General features: G+C 43.8%; 1 protein-coding gene across 6 annotated transcripts in view; it reads left to right on the top strand.

The window, feature by feature from the left end:
• The window catches only part of STARD13 (StAR related lipid transfer domain containing 13), a 506,601-nt gene that overhangs the window by 219,625 nt on the left and 273,672 nt on the right, over positions 1–13,304 (top strand). The gene's annotated exons all lie outside the window — the stretch shown is intronic.

The raw sequence follows: 13,304 nt of genomic DNA, 5'->3' as shown, positions 1-13,304 counted from the left end.
TATTGCTGTGTATTCCATATGGTATTTAAGAAAATTAAGTAGATCATTGCAGAGCAATAATGAAGAATCTGTTGACAAGTTAAATATAGGATTGTCATCCCTCTCTGCTTGAGGATTTATAGTGAAAGTATTATTTAAAGTAAGTTGGATTTTCTTTGGATGACTATATCGCAGTGTAAGAATTTTCTTTATAACACTTGGTATAAATAGTGTGATAACACTTCAGAGAGCCTCAGTTTATCAGGAGAATTCCAAATTTTTACACTGACTGAAGCACACTTGTTGTTATGACATCCTTGTAAATATTTTATGTTTGCTTAGAGCTCAAGGGCAGATGTCTATTTTTACTCCATGCTTATGAAAAACCGTGGCCTGAAAAACCTTTTCATATAAAACATACAGGGAGAAGAAAGTCAGTTGAAAGCCATTTCCAGAAATAGAACTTAAACACAGCTCTTCTTTTATTGGTTATTGTGTTAAATGAGACTTTGCAATGCTTCTGCCACCTTTACAATAAATAGCTGTTAAAAATGAAAAAATCCGCACACAGTAAATTTCACAGTAACATGGATTTTTGAGTTATAAAATCTCAGCACATCTGAGTACTGCACTGGTTGTATATGAGCTCTAGTAGCTGAATCTCTTACTTCTTCCATATTCTACAGTACAAAGCTATGGAATAAATTGTACCTATTCCAAATTAATATAGCTTAATTCATCTGACGTTCCCCAGTCATGGGTTTTGATGACTAATAATAACCATAGGTTTTGGTTATTCTTTTAGTTTACCCTAAAAAGCTTTCCTAGGTCTCTGTTTTTAGTTATTTATTTTCCCCCATGATGCAGAACAAACAAAAATTGATTTTTTTAGAAATAACAACCATTTCTGGGCTACTCTAGTATTCTAGAAAAGAGTGGGAAATATCTTTGATATGTCTAGTACGTGAGACTCAAAATTGAGGCCTTGAACTCTTAGGCTATGTCTACCTTAGTGCGCTCTGTTGACTGAAGTTTCTGTTGGAAGATATCTTCCAACAAAATTTCAGTTTACAAATTGCAGCCAGACTGCCAAGTGAATGGAAAGAGTGATCTGCTCCCTCCACAGAACAGCCAGCTGGAAGCACAGCAGAGAGGGCTGCTTGGTGTCACAGAAGTTGCGTCTGCCAACAGAACCCACCTCTTCTCTCCCCCGGGATGTCCAGACCGGCTTTCTGGTAACGGAATCTGTCGACGGAGGAGTTCTGCCTCGTGGGGGAGCAGCAGAATGCTATTGACAGAAGTGCCACATTCTGTCAATTTACTGTTGACAGAACATCTTGGGAATGTGGACACTACTCAGGTTTTGTCAACAAAATTGGCATTTTGCCAACAAAACGCTCTAGTGTAGTCTTAAGGTGATGAAAAATCTCATGACTTTTTTAAAAGAACAGGATATGAAGACCTGCTTTGTAGAAACTCAGAGTTTTAAAGGTATTGGTTTGCTCAGAGTTGCAAGGCCTACATGAATTTAATGGCTAAATACAATTTTCAGAGGTGAGTCAGGCACTTAGGAGCTTATGGCTTAGTCTACACTGTCACTGTCTGGTAAAGTTGCGCTATACCAGAGCTGACCAATCAGTTAGGGACTAAGAGCCATGGATAGTGTGCAAAGAGCCACATAGTATATATTTATTGTTATCTGTCTATATAGATAGATAGATTGACACCCCCAGTCCTCCACTCAGTCTCAATGCCAGTGACTCACCAGAGCCACTGCCACACGCTTCTGTCATCAAGCATTGGGGTGCGTGTGCAGAGTGGCAGATGGCATTCCTGGCACATGGCTCTGAGCAGGAGCTGCATATCATTGCTCAGAGAGCCACAGATTGGCCACCCCTGCACTATGCCAATGGGAGAGCACCCTTCTGTCAGCATATTGACTCTACCTCAGCGATGGGTGAAAGCTGTGTTGATGGATGGTGCCTGTGTGGAGAGCATGAAACTTGTGGAGTTCCAGGGGAGGATTTTACAGCCCTGAGTGACACAAGTTAGATTGACCGAAGCAAAAGTGTAGACCTGCCCTAAGTCTCACTGATGTAGAGTGAGAAAGGGTCCTAGGTGCATAAGGGTATATCTACATGGTGATAAAAACACATGACTGGCTCTGCACGGCTCAGCTGAGCTGACTCGGTCTTGAAGGGCTGAGGCTTCTCACTGAAAAATGTCTGTATGGCTGTTCAGGCTTGGGCTCTCCATTTAGAGCAATCAACATGTTTCATTTCAATAATTCTGAAACATTTTGTTTTGATTTCAGCCTTTAGAAAAGTTTCTTTATGGACTAAATTTAGTAAAATTTCCGTACTAAAAGTTGTTTTGATTAAAAAAACCCAACACCTTCTGTTTCAAAAATGTTGAAGTGGGATGTTTCAACTATTAAAAAAATTGTCAAGTCTGAAGATTTGTCAAAACTGTCCTGTTTCATGACCAGTTTTGGTTTCAATGAACTGACATATTTTGATTAAGAAAAAAGTTTGACAGATTCCCAGCCAGCTTTACTTACCCTGCCACCATGAGCTAAATAAGTATTGACCTGCAAAAAGAGAAACCTTAAAGTAGAAGAAGCAGACCCCTCACCCTATTTCCCCCTGTCCTTATAGAAAGGTGAAGGCAAAAAATTTCAAGCATCTTTTCGAACTGGAGAGTTGTTTTGCAGTACCCGCTTCTAGACACCTCAGACCTGCTTTTCAGAAGCACTAAGCACACATAGCTGAAGTTAAATGGGAGTTACCAGTCTCCACCAGAGTTCCCTGTAAGTTGAGTGCTTGGGCAGCCATCCAAGAGAGATTCAGGTGCAGCCCAACTGATTAGTAAAGTACCCACAGCTCCCACAGCCAGCAGCTTGTGTTTCTATTGGTGGTGCATCGGTACCTGTCTTGATGCACATAACAAAATGTATTCTGCCCATGGATGGAAAATATTAGAGGGAATGCTGCACCATGTTTTCAAGTGCCTGTGTCACTTAAGAGCTTGATGACTAGGTGCTAAGTCACTTAGGTGCTTTGAAAATGGCACTTAGGGCTTGTCTCTGAAAATATTTTGTTTAGCACCAGCTGAGATGCCACACTAGCCTGCCATGTGCTAATTGTCTGTGTCCCTTGCTGATGCACTATTAATTTGAAATGGGAGTCAAGCCAAGCACACCAATGAACATGTGTGCCAGGGCAACACACAATTTGTGCACAACAGGCTAGTGTGGGATAGATTCCCATCCCAGCTAGCTACAAACAAAATGTTCATATAAACCAGCCTTTAAGCTCTTAGCAAGCATAGGTAATTTTGACATGGCTACACCGCAGCATTCCCTGCAAGCTGGGCGCTAGCGTGGCTGCAAGGGAGAGATTCCAATGCAGCCCAGTGGATTAGCAGAGTGCCCAGAGCTAGGTTTTTGTTTCTGTTGGTGGTGCATAGTAACACATTCCTTGGTGCACATAAAATTTATTTCACACATGGATAGAAAAGATTAGAGGGAACATTGCTGCACACCATTAATATTTGTTTCAGAAAACCAAACTTTTATGGTCATAGCTTAATGCATCCCAGCATTTCTGTCTTTCTCTGGCAAACTTTCAGATACCAATCCAACTGAAAAATCAAAGAAGCTTGTCTATTTATAGCTGTGGGGTCCAATACGTTCCCCATTCACCACATGTGATGAACAGGGCAGCAGATTGTGGCAAATGCGGCTCAGGAGAGCTGCACATCTGGGGCGTCCCTCCAGCCACACTGTGCATGCACCTCACCACATGGTGGGACAAGCATGTGGCGGCAGCGGCTCCTCCAGCACCAGCGGTTCGTGCGGCACAGCAGCTAGGGCAGTTTGGGGAGATGCGGTGGCTCAGGACAGCTTGTGCCTTGTGGCTCCAGTGAGTAATTGGTTGGGATGGCCTGGCTGGGGCGGGGAGAGGGTGGCACCTGGTGAGCAGGAGGGCTGTGGCTATCCGGTAAATTGCTTTTGTACACCGCTGCTTTACAGGCCTGGTGATTTATTGAAGGCCTGGGTGCTACTCTCATTCAACTGAATATGCGTGACGTTATTATTAATTAAACCCTAGCACAGAGCTAGGTTTGAAAGCCAAAGGAAGTATGGGCAGGAAGTCCAGTGTGGGTGAGTCATGTCATTTGAATGCATGGCAAGCAATTATTGATAAGATTCAGCCAAACCACATTGTTGACTTTGGAAGATTTGGTGTGGGAACTAGAAGTAGAATCCTGACCTCTTGGGCATTGTGTTTGTATTTATTTTTTCCAATACTTAGTTTGGTTTTGGCATAAATGTTTCTTCTCAGATGTTTTGTTCTTAGTTATTTAACAATTCTGACTAGAACCAGGACTCTTTGGTATTATAATGTTTTATGCCTGTGGAGGAGGCATCGACATTTTTCAGCAGACTTTCTTCTGTTTTCTTTATCAAGGGGAAATTTCTCTTTTGTGTCAGGCAGTTTCCTTTGTAATGTCTACTGTGTGAGCTGGGACATCTGTTGTGAGCCTCTGGGAATCCTTGCAGCTTGACACACAGTCTAACTATTTTTAATCACTGTGTTTCAAGTGTCTCTGTAGTGAATTTGACATGAATGCAACCAGTGTTCCCAAGAGGTTTAGTATCTGCTCTTTCTTCTTCCTCAAATTCACTGGAATCTCAGAGTAATACAACATCTATCTACTTCCAACATTCTACTATCCAGGAAATTTTATTTTAAATGTTCTTAATTTACAGTGCCAGCAGAATTGAGATGTAAAGTCACATTGTCTTATTTTCTGTAAAATCATGTCACCAGCTTAAGCATATTCTAATTTTTGACATAGGTGTCCCCAGGGTGAAGAAGGTAATTTTTAAAATCTAATGTTTAAAATGAAATGGGATTGCATGTACAGTACGGTGCTGATTTGTGGAAGAGGCATTAATTCTGTACAGGCCCATCGACAGGGAGGAGAAAAAGGACAGATGCCCCAGGATTCGGAGATACAAAAGGACTGGGGCTTTGTGCCACCACTGCCTCTAGAGATGCCCCAAGGTCCTATATATCATTGGTGGAGCCCTGGGCAGTGCATGCCAGGTGGCACTGAATGGCTGGCTAGGGGAGGCTAGCTCCCGGCCCCACCCCTTGCATCTGAGGCCCCACTCATTCTAGGGACCTGAGCCAGCCCCTCCCCCTCCCCCTCCCCTTGCCCATGGCCCTGTGAAGTCTGTCAGTCACTCTGACTCTGCACCAGCAACCACCAGCACAGTGATTCATAATAATCATGGCACTTGTTCTGTACTATACCCTGGAGCAAATTTTTCCCAACTCCTATTCTTACATCTCCCTGCCCGTGCCTCTCTTTGACAGTTGCGTTTACAACAGTTGCACTTTTATTGTTACCTACCCCTCCCACACCTGTTCTTGTGCTGGAATAACGAACTTGGTTGCAAATGTACTAGAAAACCGAGGATCAAATTCAGGTCTCAGATAACTTGTTGTGGTTCCAACTAAAGTCACAGGAGCTGCCTGCATATATTCAAGGCAGAATGCATCTCATCTGCAATTGGAAACTGTGGCTCCAATATACAATACTATGCAACTGACTGTAACAAACAAGACTAAGATGTCTTCTAGTTTATTCCTTATTTTATAAGGGGTTAATAGATACTCTCAGGTTCCAGCAGATCTAGAGAATTTATTGTTCCCCTTTATTGAGCACTGGTGAGTAGGGTGGCAATCTGTCCTGTTTCTGGCGGAACGGCCCTGTATTTTAGGTGCCAGGAAGGTGTCCCGATTTATTTTCAAAATTGAGCTAAGTGCCTCATATTAGTGGGGCGAGTGTCTGCCGTCCAGTTCCCACCACACACCAACATGACTGCTACCAGGTTTCCAGCTCCCCGTGGCTCAGGAGAGCCAAGGGCTGGACCCACACAGCTGCGCCTAGATCCTGGCTCTCAGCCACTCCCAGGACCTGGGAGCTGGACTGGCATGGCTGCCACCTGGCTCCTGGCTCCCTGAGGCATGGGGAGCTGGGAGCCCACCCACATGGCTGCCACCTGGTTCCCAGCTCTCTGTGCCTCAGTGGAGCCAGGAGGAGCCACCCCTCCCACCATATCTCCCTGTCCCATATTTGGGATAGGGAGATATGGTCCCCTACTGGTGAGGCCACATCAGGAGTATTGCGTCCAGTTATGGAGCCCTGAATATAGAAAGGATGTGGATGCACTGGAGAGGGTCCAGCAGAGGGCAACCAAAATGATTAGGAGGTTGGAACGCATGACCTACAAGAAGAACCTGAGGGATTTGGTCTTATTTAGTTTGCAGAAGAGAAGAGTGAGAGGCAATATGATAGCAGACTTCAACTTCCTGAATGGGGGCTCTAAAGAGGATGGAGAGAGGCTGTTCTCAGTAGTGATGGAGGCAGAACAGGGAACAATGGTCTCAAGTGACAGTGGGGGAAGTACAGGTTGGATATTAGGAAAACTATTTTACTGGGAGGGTGGTGGAGAACTGGAATGTATTAACTTGAGCAGTGGTGAAATCGCCATCCGTAGAGGTTTTTAAGTCCCAGCTTGACAAAGTTCTGGCTGGGATGATTAGTTAGGGTTGATCCTGCTTTGGGCAGGGGGCTGGACTCAATGGCTTCTTGAGGTCTCTTCCAGCCTTAGGATTCTAAGTTAATGAAATTCTATTTTCAGGGAGGTTGTAGTTGACAAATTTTGACAAAAATAGTGTAAATATCCCATTTCATTTATTAGATCCTGGGGCACATTATGACAGAGGTCACACTTTTTAGTAAGGGCCCCATTTCAATATTGTTTACAAAATGGTTAATAGAGGTTATAAACAGATTGAGAGGTGTGTTATAGGACAACCAGCTGACCTGACTCTTTTGAGCTCCACATGACACAGGAGAGCTCTCACATAAGGATGCAAGGAGATAGCATACACCTCTCTTTATGCAGATGCCACAAACTCCAGCTCTTCTTCCTGGCTCAGAAGCTCTGAGCCAGGCTCTGGAGTTGTTATAGTGTGTTGGAAGGAAGGAGGGGCTCCGAAAGAAAACAGTTGAGACCTCCCACTGTACAATATTGACTTGTTTTTGTTTGTTTTTGTTTCCGTTGCTGCATGATTACTTCTGGGTCTACGTGGTGTCTGGTTGACTAGTCAGTCCGTAACTCAGGTGTTCATACATTTGACAGTCTACTGTAGTAGTTCTGCAAACCTAATATTTCCAGCAAGTTTGTAATACATGCTTTTGGGAGGGAAAAAATCTGCGCATTCCTAGTGAATTGCTCCAGTGAAACATTCCAGTTGTACTTACCTTGCTGATGAGGTGATGATTTAGATTAGAATGTGAAACTGGGACACGGCTGCTGTTGGGAGAGCAGGAAAAGTAACTGCTTCAGCTTCCTTAAGGTCTTCCTGCCTTTTCCATGAACAGACTATTACGTATCTGAAATGTTGATACCATGGCTGAGTCCCCCAAGCTTAGAAATTTAACGTAATTTCATTTCAAGCCTTCATTTTCATCTTTGTTTCCTTCCCTTAACGAAGTCCTGCCTTAATCAATTTCCCTACAGAGCACATCTCTTGCTGTATCTTTGAAGGGTCATTTCATCAAACTTCCATGCCCTCTGCATTTTGTGCCTTTCATTCATTATGCTGGCTTGTCCACTTCTACACCAGTGGCCATTTCCTGCTTCCGGGATGCAGATCCTGCTAGAACTGCACAATCCATAGAGATTTTTGAGGGCAGAAGCTTACGCATCTGCTGGGTAGATCAGAGAGGTAGAGTATGATGGCTGTAACTGAGGGATGTTGTGAACACAGTGCATTATTAAGCCTTTAGGTATGACAAATGGAGCTGGTAGGTCCGTCTGTTTCTTCAGTCTGTATTGGCTTTGTTTGACTCATGGCTCAGTTTTAAATATTTATTTTTGTGGCACTTAATTTGAGTTCTGTACAGTACTGTATTATCCGCCCCCCAACCCCAGCCCCCTGAACAGATGCTTTCAGCTTCCGATAAAAATTCCTTTTATGCAGTGTTTGATTAATGAGTAACTTTGGCCAGGTAGTGCTGCAAGGCAGCTTACTCAGAGGAAGCTGTTTCACACAAACCAAAGTGAACATATGGAGAAGAATACTTGTAAAGACATAAAACAATTACTTTTAATGAGCTCCACAATGAAGGGCAGAAGGGAGGTTTTTGTCATGATTATTTTACGATCCTGCCAATGTAGTTTTTGTGACTGGTGTGTCTTTTGCTCTTTACCCAGCAAAATAACATACAGAACTCACAGGAATACTGCTGGGTCCCAAATTACCATCTTTATTAAATATACCACTCAGGTCTTTTACTCTGCACTTTTTATTAATAACTGCTCGTAAGATTAACATTAAAATCTATTTCTTTATAGAGTTAGACCTCAGTCATGCAGTGAGCATCATCTGTCTACAGGGACCTTCCCAGAAGGTAGAGGTGTTAGTTAGTTTTCCTCCAGCATGATCCATTAGTTTATTATCATAGGGTTTCTCAGAAGCTGCAGGATCCTGGCATTTATTTATTTATTTTTAGAAAAAGAAGAGAGAAACTTGCTTGAGGGGAAATGTCTAGAAATCACGTAGATTTTGCAAAAAAAAAGAAAAAAAGGAAATTAATTCAAACAAATTTTTAAATGTAGGTCAAATTTTAAGCTTACCTACTTTCAAATTGCCCCTTTTACACAAAAAAGAGCAGAGAAAATAGGCAGATGGAAGTAGAGAAAAGGAAAACGAGCCAAAGTGATTAGCCTATTGACCCTTCCTTGTTTCTCTGGGGTTTTTGTGCACATTGTGCCATTGTTTCTGATGAATAAAATTAACATATTTAATTTATATTCAAAAAGAGATTTGAATTCATTAAGTTGCATAGTGCTGCAGCTCTACACTACTTAAACATTAAAAAGCAAATTGGAGGTGTAAGCTTTAGCTTTGCAAATGATTTGTTGTACTTATCTTCTGGTTTTTTGCATATTGATGTTCTCAGAGCTGTGACACACAAGATGAAAGGTATTTTAAAAGGTAGTCGTAGGACTGACTAAGAAAAGAATATAGCTCCCTCTCTTGGGTTTTTGTTAAAAATTGGCATATGAACAATTGTACATACAGCCTCTTAATAATAGGTTAGCTTATTTTTCAGCTCTCTATGGGCAGAATTTCAATAGAATTATCCCATTTTTAAGTGCTTTAAAATGATTTACATGAAGGAAGGTTTTCATTATGGTGGAAAGGGATTTTCAGTGGAAGTTTGCAGTTAAAGCTCAATTAAGAAAATTGAAGCCTGTAGCATAATTTAACTTGGGCAGATGCAGTAATGACTAAACAGCCCACACCATGTAAAGCAATAATTTTTGATTGGATGGGTGCGCCAAGAATTTGGTAAGTGGTCAAGGGCCACACTCTTCCATAATATTGATGGAAGTACATGAGCTGTGATGGAGGTTTGACTGCAGAAGGGAGCTTTGGGAAAAGGACTTGGGTGCAGGAGGGGATGTGGGATCTGGGTTGGAGTTTGGGTAAAGGAAGGGGTTGTGACATGAGGCAGAAGATTGGGGTGCAGGAGCGGGGTATGGGTGCACAAGAGGATTCTGACTGGGAGGAGTAGTATAGGAGGAGGTGCAGGGTCTGGGAGGGGGTTGTGATCTGGGGCAGGAGGGGGTGCAAGGATCTGGATTGTGACCGAGGGTAGAAAATTGAGGTGTGAGGTCTGAGGGGGGTTGTGACCTGAGGTGAGAGTGCAGAGAATTGGAGTGCAGGGCCTGGGAGGAGGTAGGAGTGGAGGATGGGGGCAGAGGATTGGGCGGTGGGAGGGGCTGGGGTGCCAGAGGCAGGTTCTGGCTGGGAGTTCCTTGCCTAGGCAGCTCCTGGCCAGCAACCCAGCAGGTTCCCTGCTTTCCATCCCCCTGTACACCACCCAGAACAACTGGGCCATGTACTGGTGTGAATGCTGTGAGCCTGGAAGGGGAGGAGTACCTCATGCGCTGCCTCTCCTGCAAACAGGCAGCTCTCATTGACCAGAAACTAGCCAATTGGAGCTGTGAGATTTTGCTGGGGTTGGGGGCAGCACATGAAGCCTTCTCTCCCTGCCCGGAACACAACATTTAGAGAGCTGCTCTGATCAGCACATGGTGTGGGGCCAGCAGGGAGCCTGGCTGAGGCACCTGCTGAGCTGTGGACCAGATCTGGCGGCTTGGTGGGCCTGATTCAGTCCGTGGGCCATATATTTCCAGCATCTGATCTAAGAAAACAAACAAAAAAAAACTAAAATGAAAAGTTGAGGTCTTAGTTCATAAGAATCAATGTATTTGTGGCTCTTAGATTCTACTGCAGTACAAATAATAATAGCTAATGATAGCCTTTACCTTATGCCAGTTTATGTATCTTTCAGTAACCTGGTCTGTTTTTGCTGGATGGTGCCAGGCGTTCTTAAGAATGTAGGAATTGTCATACAGGATCGGTCAAGCAGTTCATCTAGTCCAGGGATTCCCAATCTATGGGTTGCCACCCTGATGCATGTGACTCTTAAGGAGCCATTTGCCACTCCTGAGCTGCCACTTGACTCCTTGTTGGCTCCCAGTCCGTGCCCTGTGGTGCTGAAATGGAACACAGTTTACTTTGTTTTAACAGCAGGCAGGAGGGAACCCACCCTGAAACCAATTAAACTGAGTCCCATTTAAGCCTGCAGGGGAGGGAATTCTCTGGCTGCAGGTGGAGGAAAGGAGTAAGAGGGCTGGGGGGAGCCAGCCAGAGAGGGAGACAGTCCAATGAAGAGCAGTGAGGACCAGCAGGGAAGCATCAAACTCCCCTGTGAGGTAGTTGGAGGGGCAGGGGGGGGTGGTTTGAGGCTTAAGCCTGCGGATGTGGGGGAAGAGGGCATGCCGAGAGCCAGTCAGGGCTCCGCACCCCAGCTGGCTTCAAGCCATGGGTCTGTGGGGGCTTCCCCCACACCTGGCTGGGGTCCCATGGCTGGCAGTGCTGGACAGGGCTCCATGCCCCAGCTGGCTTCAAGCCACGGGTTGGTGTGGGGATTCCACCGCACCCCGGGTGGAGTCCCACAGCTGTCACTGCTGGCCAGGGCTAAGCGCCCCATCTGGCTTCAAGCCACAGGGCTGTGGGGCTTCCCCCCTGTGCCAGCTAGGGTCCTGCAGCTGGCACTGCTGGCCAGGGCTCTGCACCCCAGCTGGCTCCCAGGTGCAGGACTGCCAGGGTCCCGGCTCCAGTTTTTGGAAATCTTATGTGGGACAGGCAACCGTGCCTGGGGATCCTGTCGGTGGGGTTGCCTGTCCCAAATAAGTTTTCCAAAAATCTGGTAATGCTAGTTAAGAGGCTGGGAGTGGGAAGAGGCTGAGAGGGCAGGGGGGCATTTTGGGGCTGAGCAGGGTTTAAGCTGGGGAGCAGCAGGGGTGCGTTTTTTTTCCCGGGGGAGAACCTCCTCCTCTTCGGTATTTCTCTAAATGTCCAGTCCATCTTCGCATCTTGCTAAGTTCTTGGCCTCAATGACTTCCTCTGGAATGAGTCCCATAACTTAAGTACACATTGTATGGGAAAGTATTTTCTTTTATTAATGTTTCATTTCCTGCCTTGTTATTTCATTGATTGTCCCTTTGTTCTTGTGTTCTGAAACAAAACAGGAATTCTGACCAATCTTCTTTAGGTTCTTCATTATTTTATATCCTTCTATCTTATCTGTTTCCTTTCTAATGGTGTGCCTGTGCTGCAATTGGGAGATATGACAGCAGCACCTGAAGAAGCACTTGAGCTAGTTTTCTTTTAAATCACAACTGGATCTGGTAGCAATAGGAATGACTCCACGGCAGTCCACAAATGCTGCAATCACAATTCCCAACTGCAGTGTAGCCATGCCCCAAGATAAACAACATCAATCTTTTCAGTTCCTTTTCAGTTGAGAGTATTTCCAAGCCCTTGATTGTTCCTTTCATTTTTCTTTGAAACGCCTCCAGTTTTGAGACGGTGCCACCAGGACTGCACAGAGTATTCCAGATCAAGCTGCACCACTGATATATATAAAAGCATTGTAGTGTTTTCAGTGGTATTCTACATCCTATTCCTCATGCTCCCTAACATCATGTTAGCTTTTTGGACTGTAGCTGCACATAGAGCAAAGATTTTCCATATGCTGTCTACAGCAATAGAAACTTAGAATCCTGGGATTGGAAGAGACCTCAGGAGATCATTAAGTCCAACCCTCTGCTGAAAGCAGGACCAATCTCAACTCAATCATCCCAGCCAGGACCTTGTCAATCTGGGACTTAATGATAACGAAGGAGACTCTAGCCCCTCCCTAGGTAGCCCATTCCAGTGCCTCACCATTCTCCTAGTGAAATAGTTTTTTCCTAATATCCAACCTAGACCTCCCCTACTGCAACTTGAGACCATAGTTTCTGTCATCACTAAGGATAGCTTCTCTCCATCCTCTTTGTAACACCCCCCCGCTTCAGGTAACTGAAGGCTGCTATCAAATTCCCCTCCCCCCCACTCCTCTCTTCTGGAGACGAAATAAGCCCAAATTCCTTGTCCTCTCCTCATTAGTCATGTGCTATACCTTTATCTATATAATATTTGTAGTGTAGAGATGTCCTAAATAAGGACTGTAGCAGCAACCTGGGACTTTTGGATCACTTAAGATGTGTGTATTACTTATCAAAGCTGTACATCATCTTTAAATATGAATGTAATTTTCAAAGATAGCTAAAATGTTTTATCTTTTTTGAAACACCAGAAGAAAGATTAAAGCAAGTTTTTCCAGTGATAAAATATTTAAACGAGACAGAGTCCATTCTTTTTTTTAAAAAAACACAACTCTTATGTCTATTTAAGATAAATGTAAACAACATGAATTCCATAGTATTTGTGAGGATGGTTACTTGCATATTAGGGTAATATATACTCGTTTCTGTGAACAAGCTATAATTCCTGATTATCATAGCTAATTGCACAGCTATGTGTGAAGGCTAAATGTAAAAAAGTTAAATAATGGTGTTCTCTTAAACTCATAAATCAAATCAATTCCTAACTAACAGATTCTTCAATCTCAAATCACTTAGGCTACATCCTGCACATTTCCATTCTTTTAATCATTTGAATGAGGAATTCTCCTGAACAGTGGATGATAATTTATACTTGATGATCAGAAACACATACACATACTGTGCATCCTTGACTTTGTTTTCTTCCTGGTGAACCTTGTCCAGTATAAACACATAGTGCTGTTTAAATGAATATGTTAATGTAATGTCACTGCTT

Source organism: Carettochelys insculpta, chromosome 1 (genome assembly GCF_033958435.1).
Source record: "Carettochelys insculpta isolate YL-2023 chromosome 1, ASM3395843v1, whole genome shotgun sequence".
NCBI lineage: Eukaryota > Metazoa > Chordata > Testudines > Carettochelyidae > Carettochelys > Carettochelys insculpta.
Note: the sequence above shows the minus strand (reverse complement) of the source record. Positions and strands in the feature narration are given on the sequence as shown.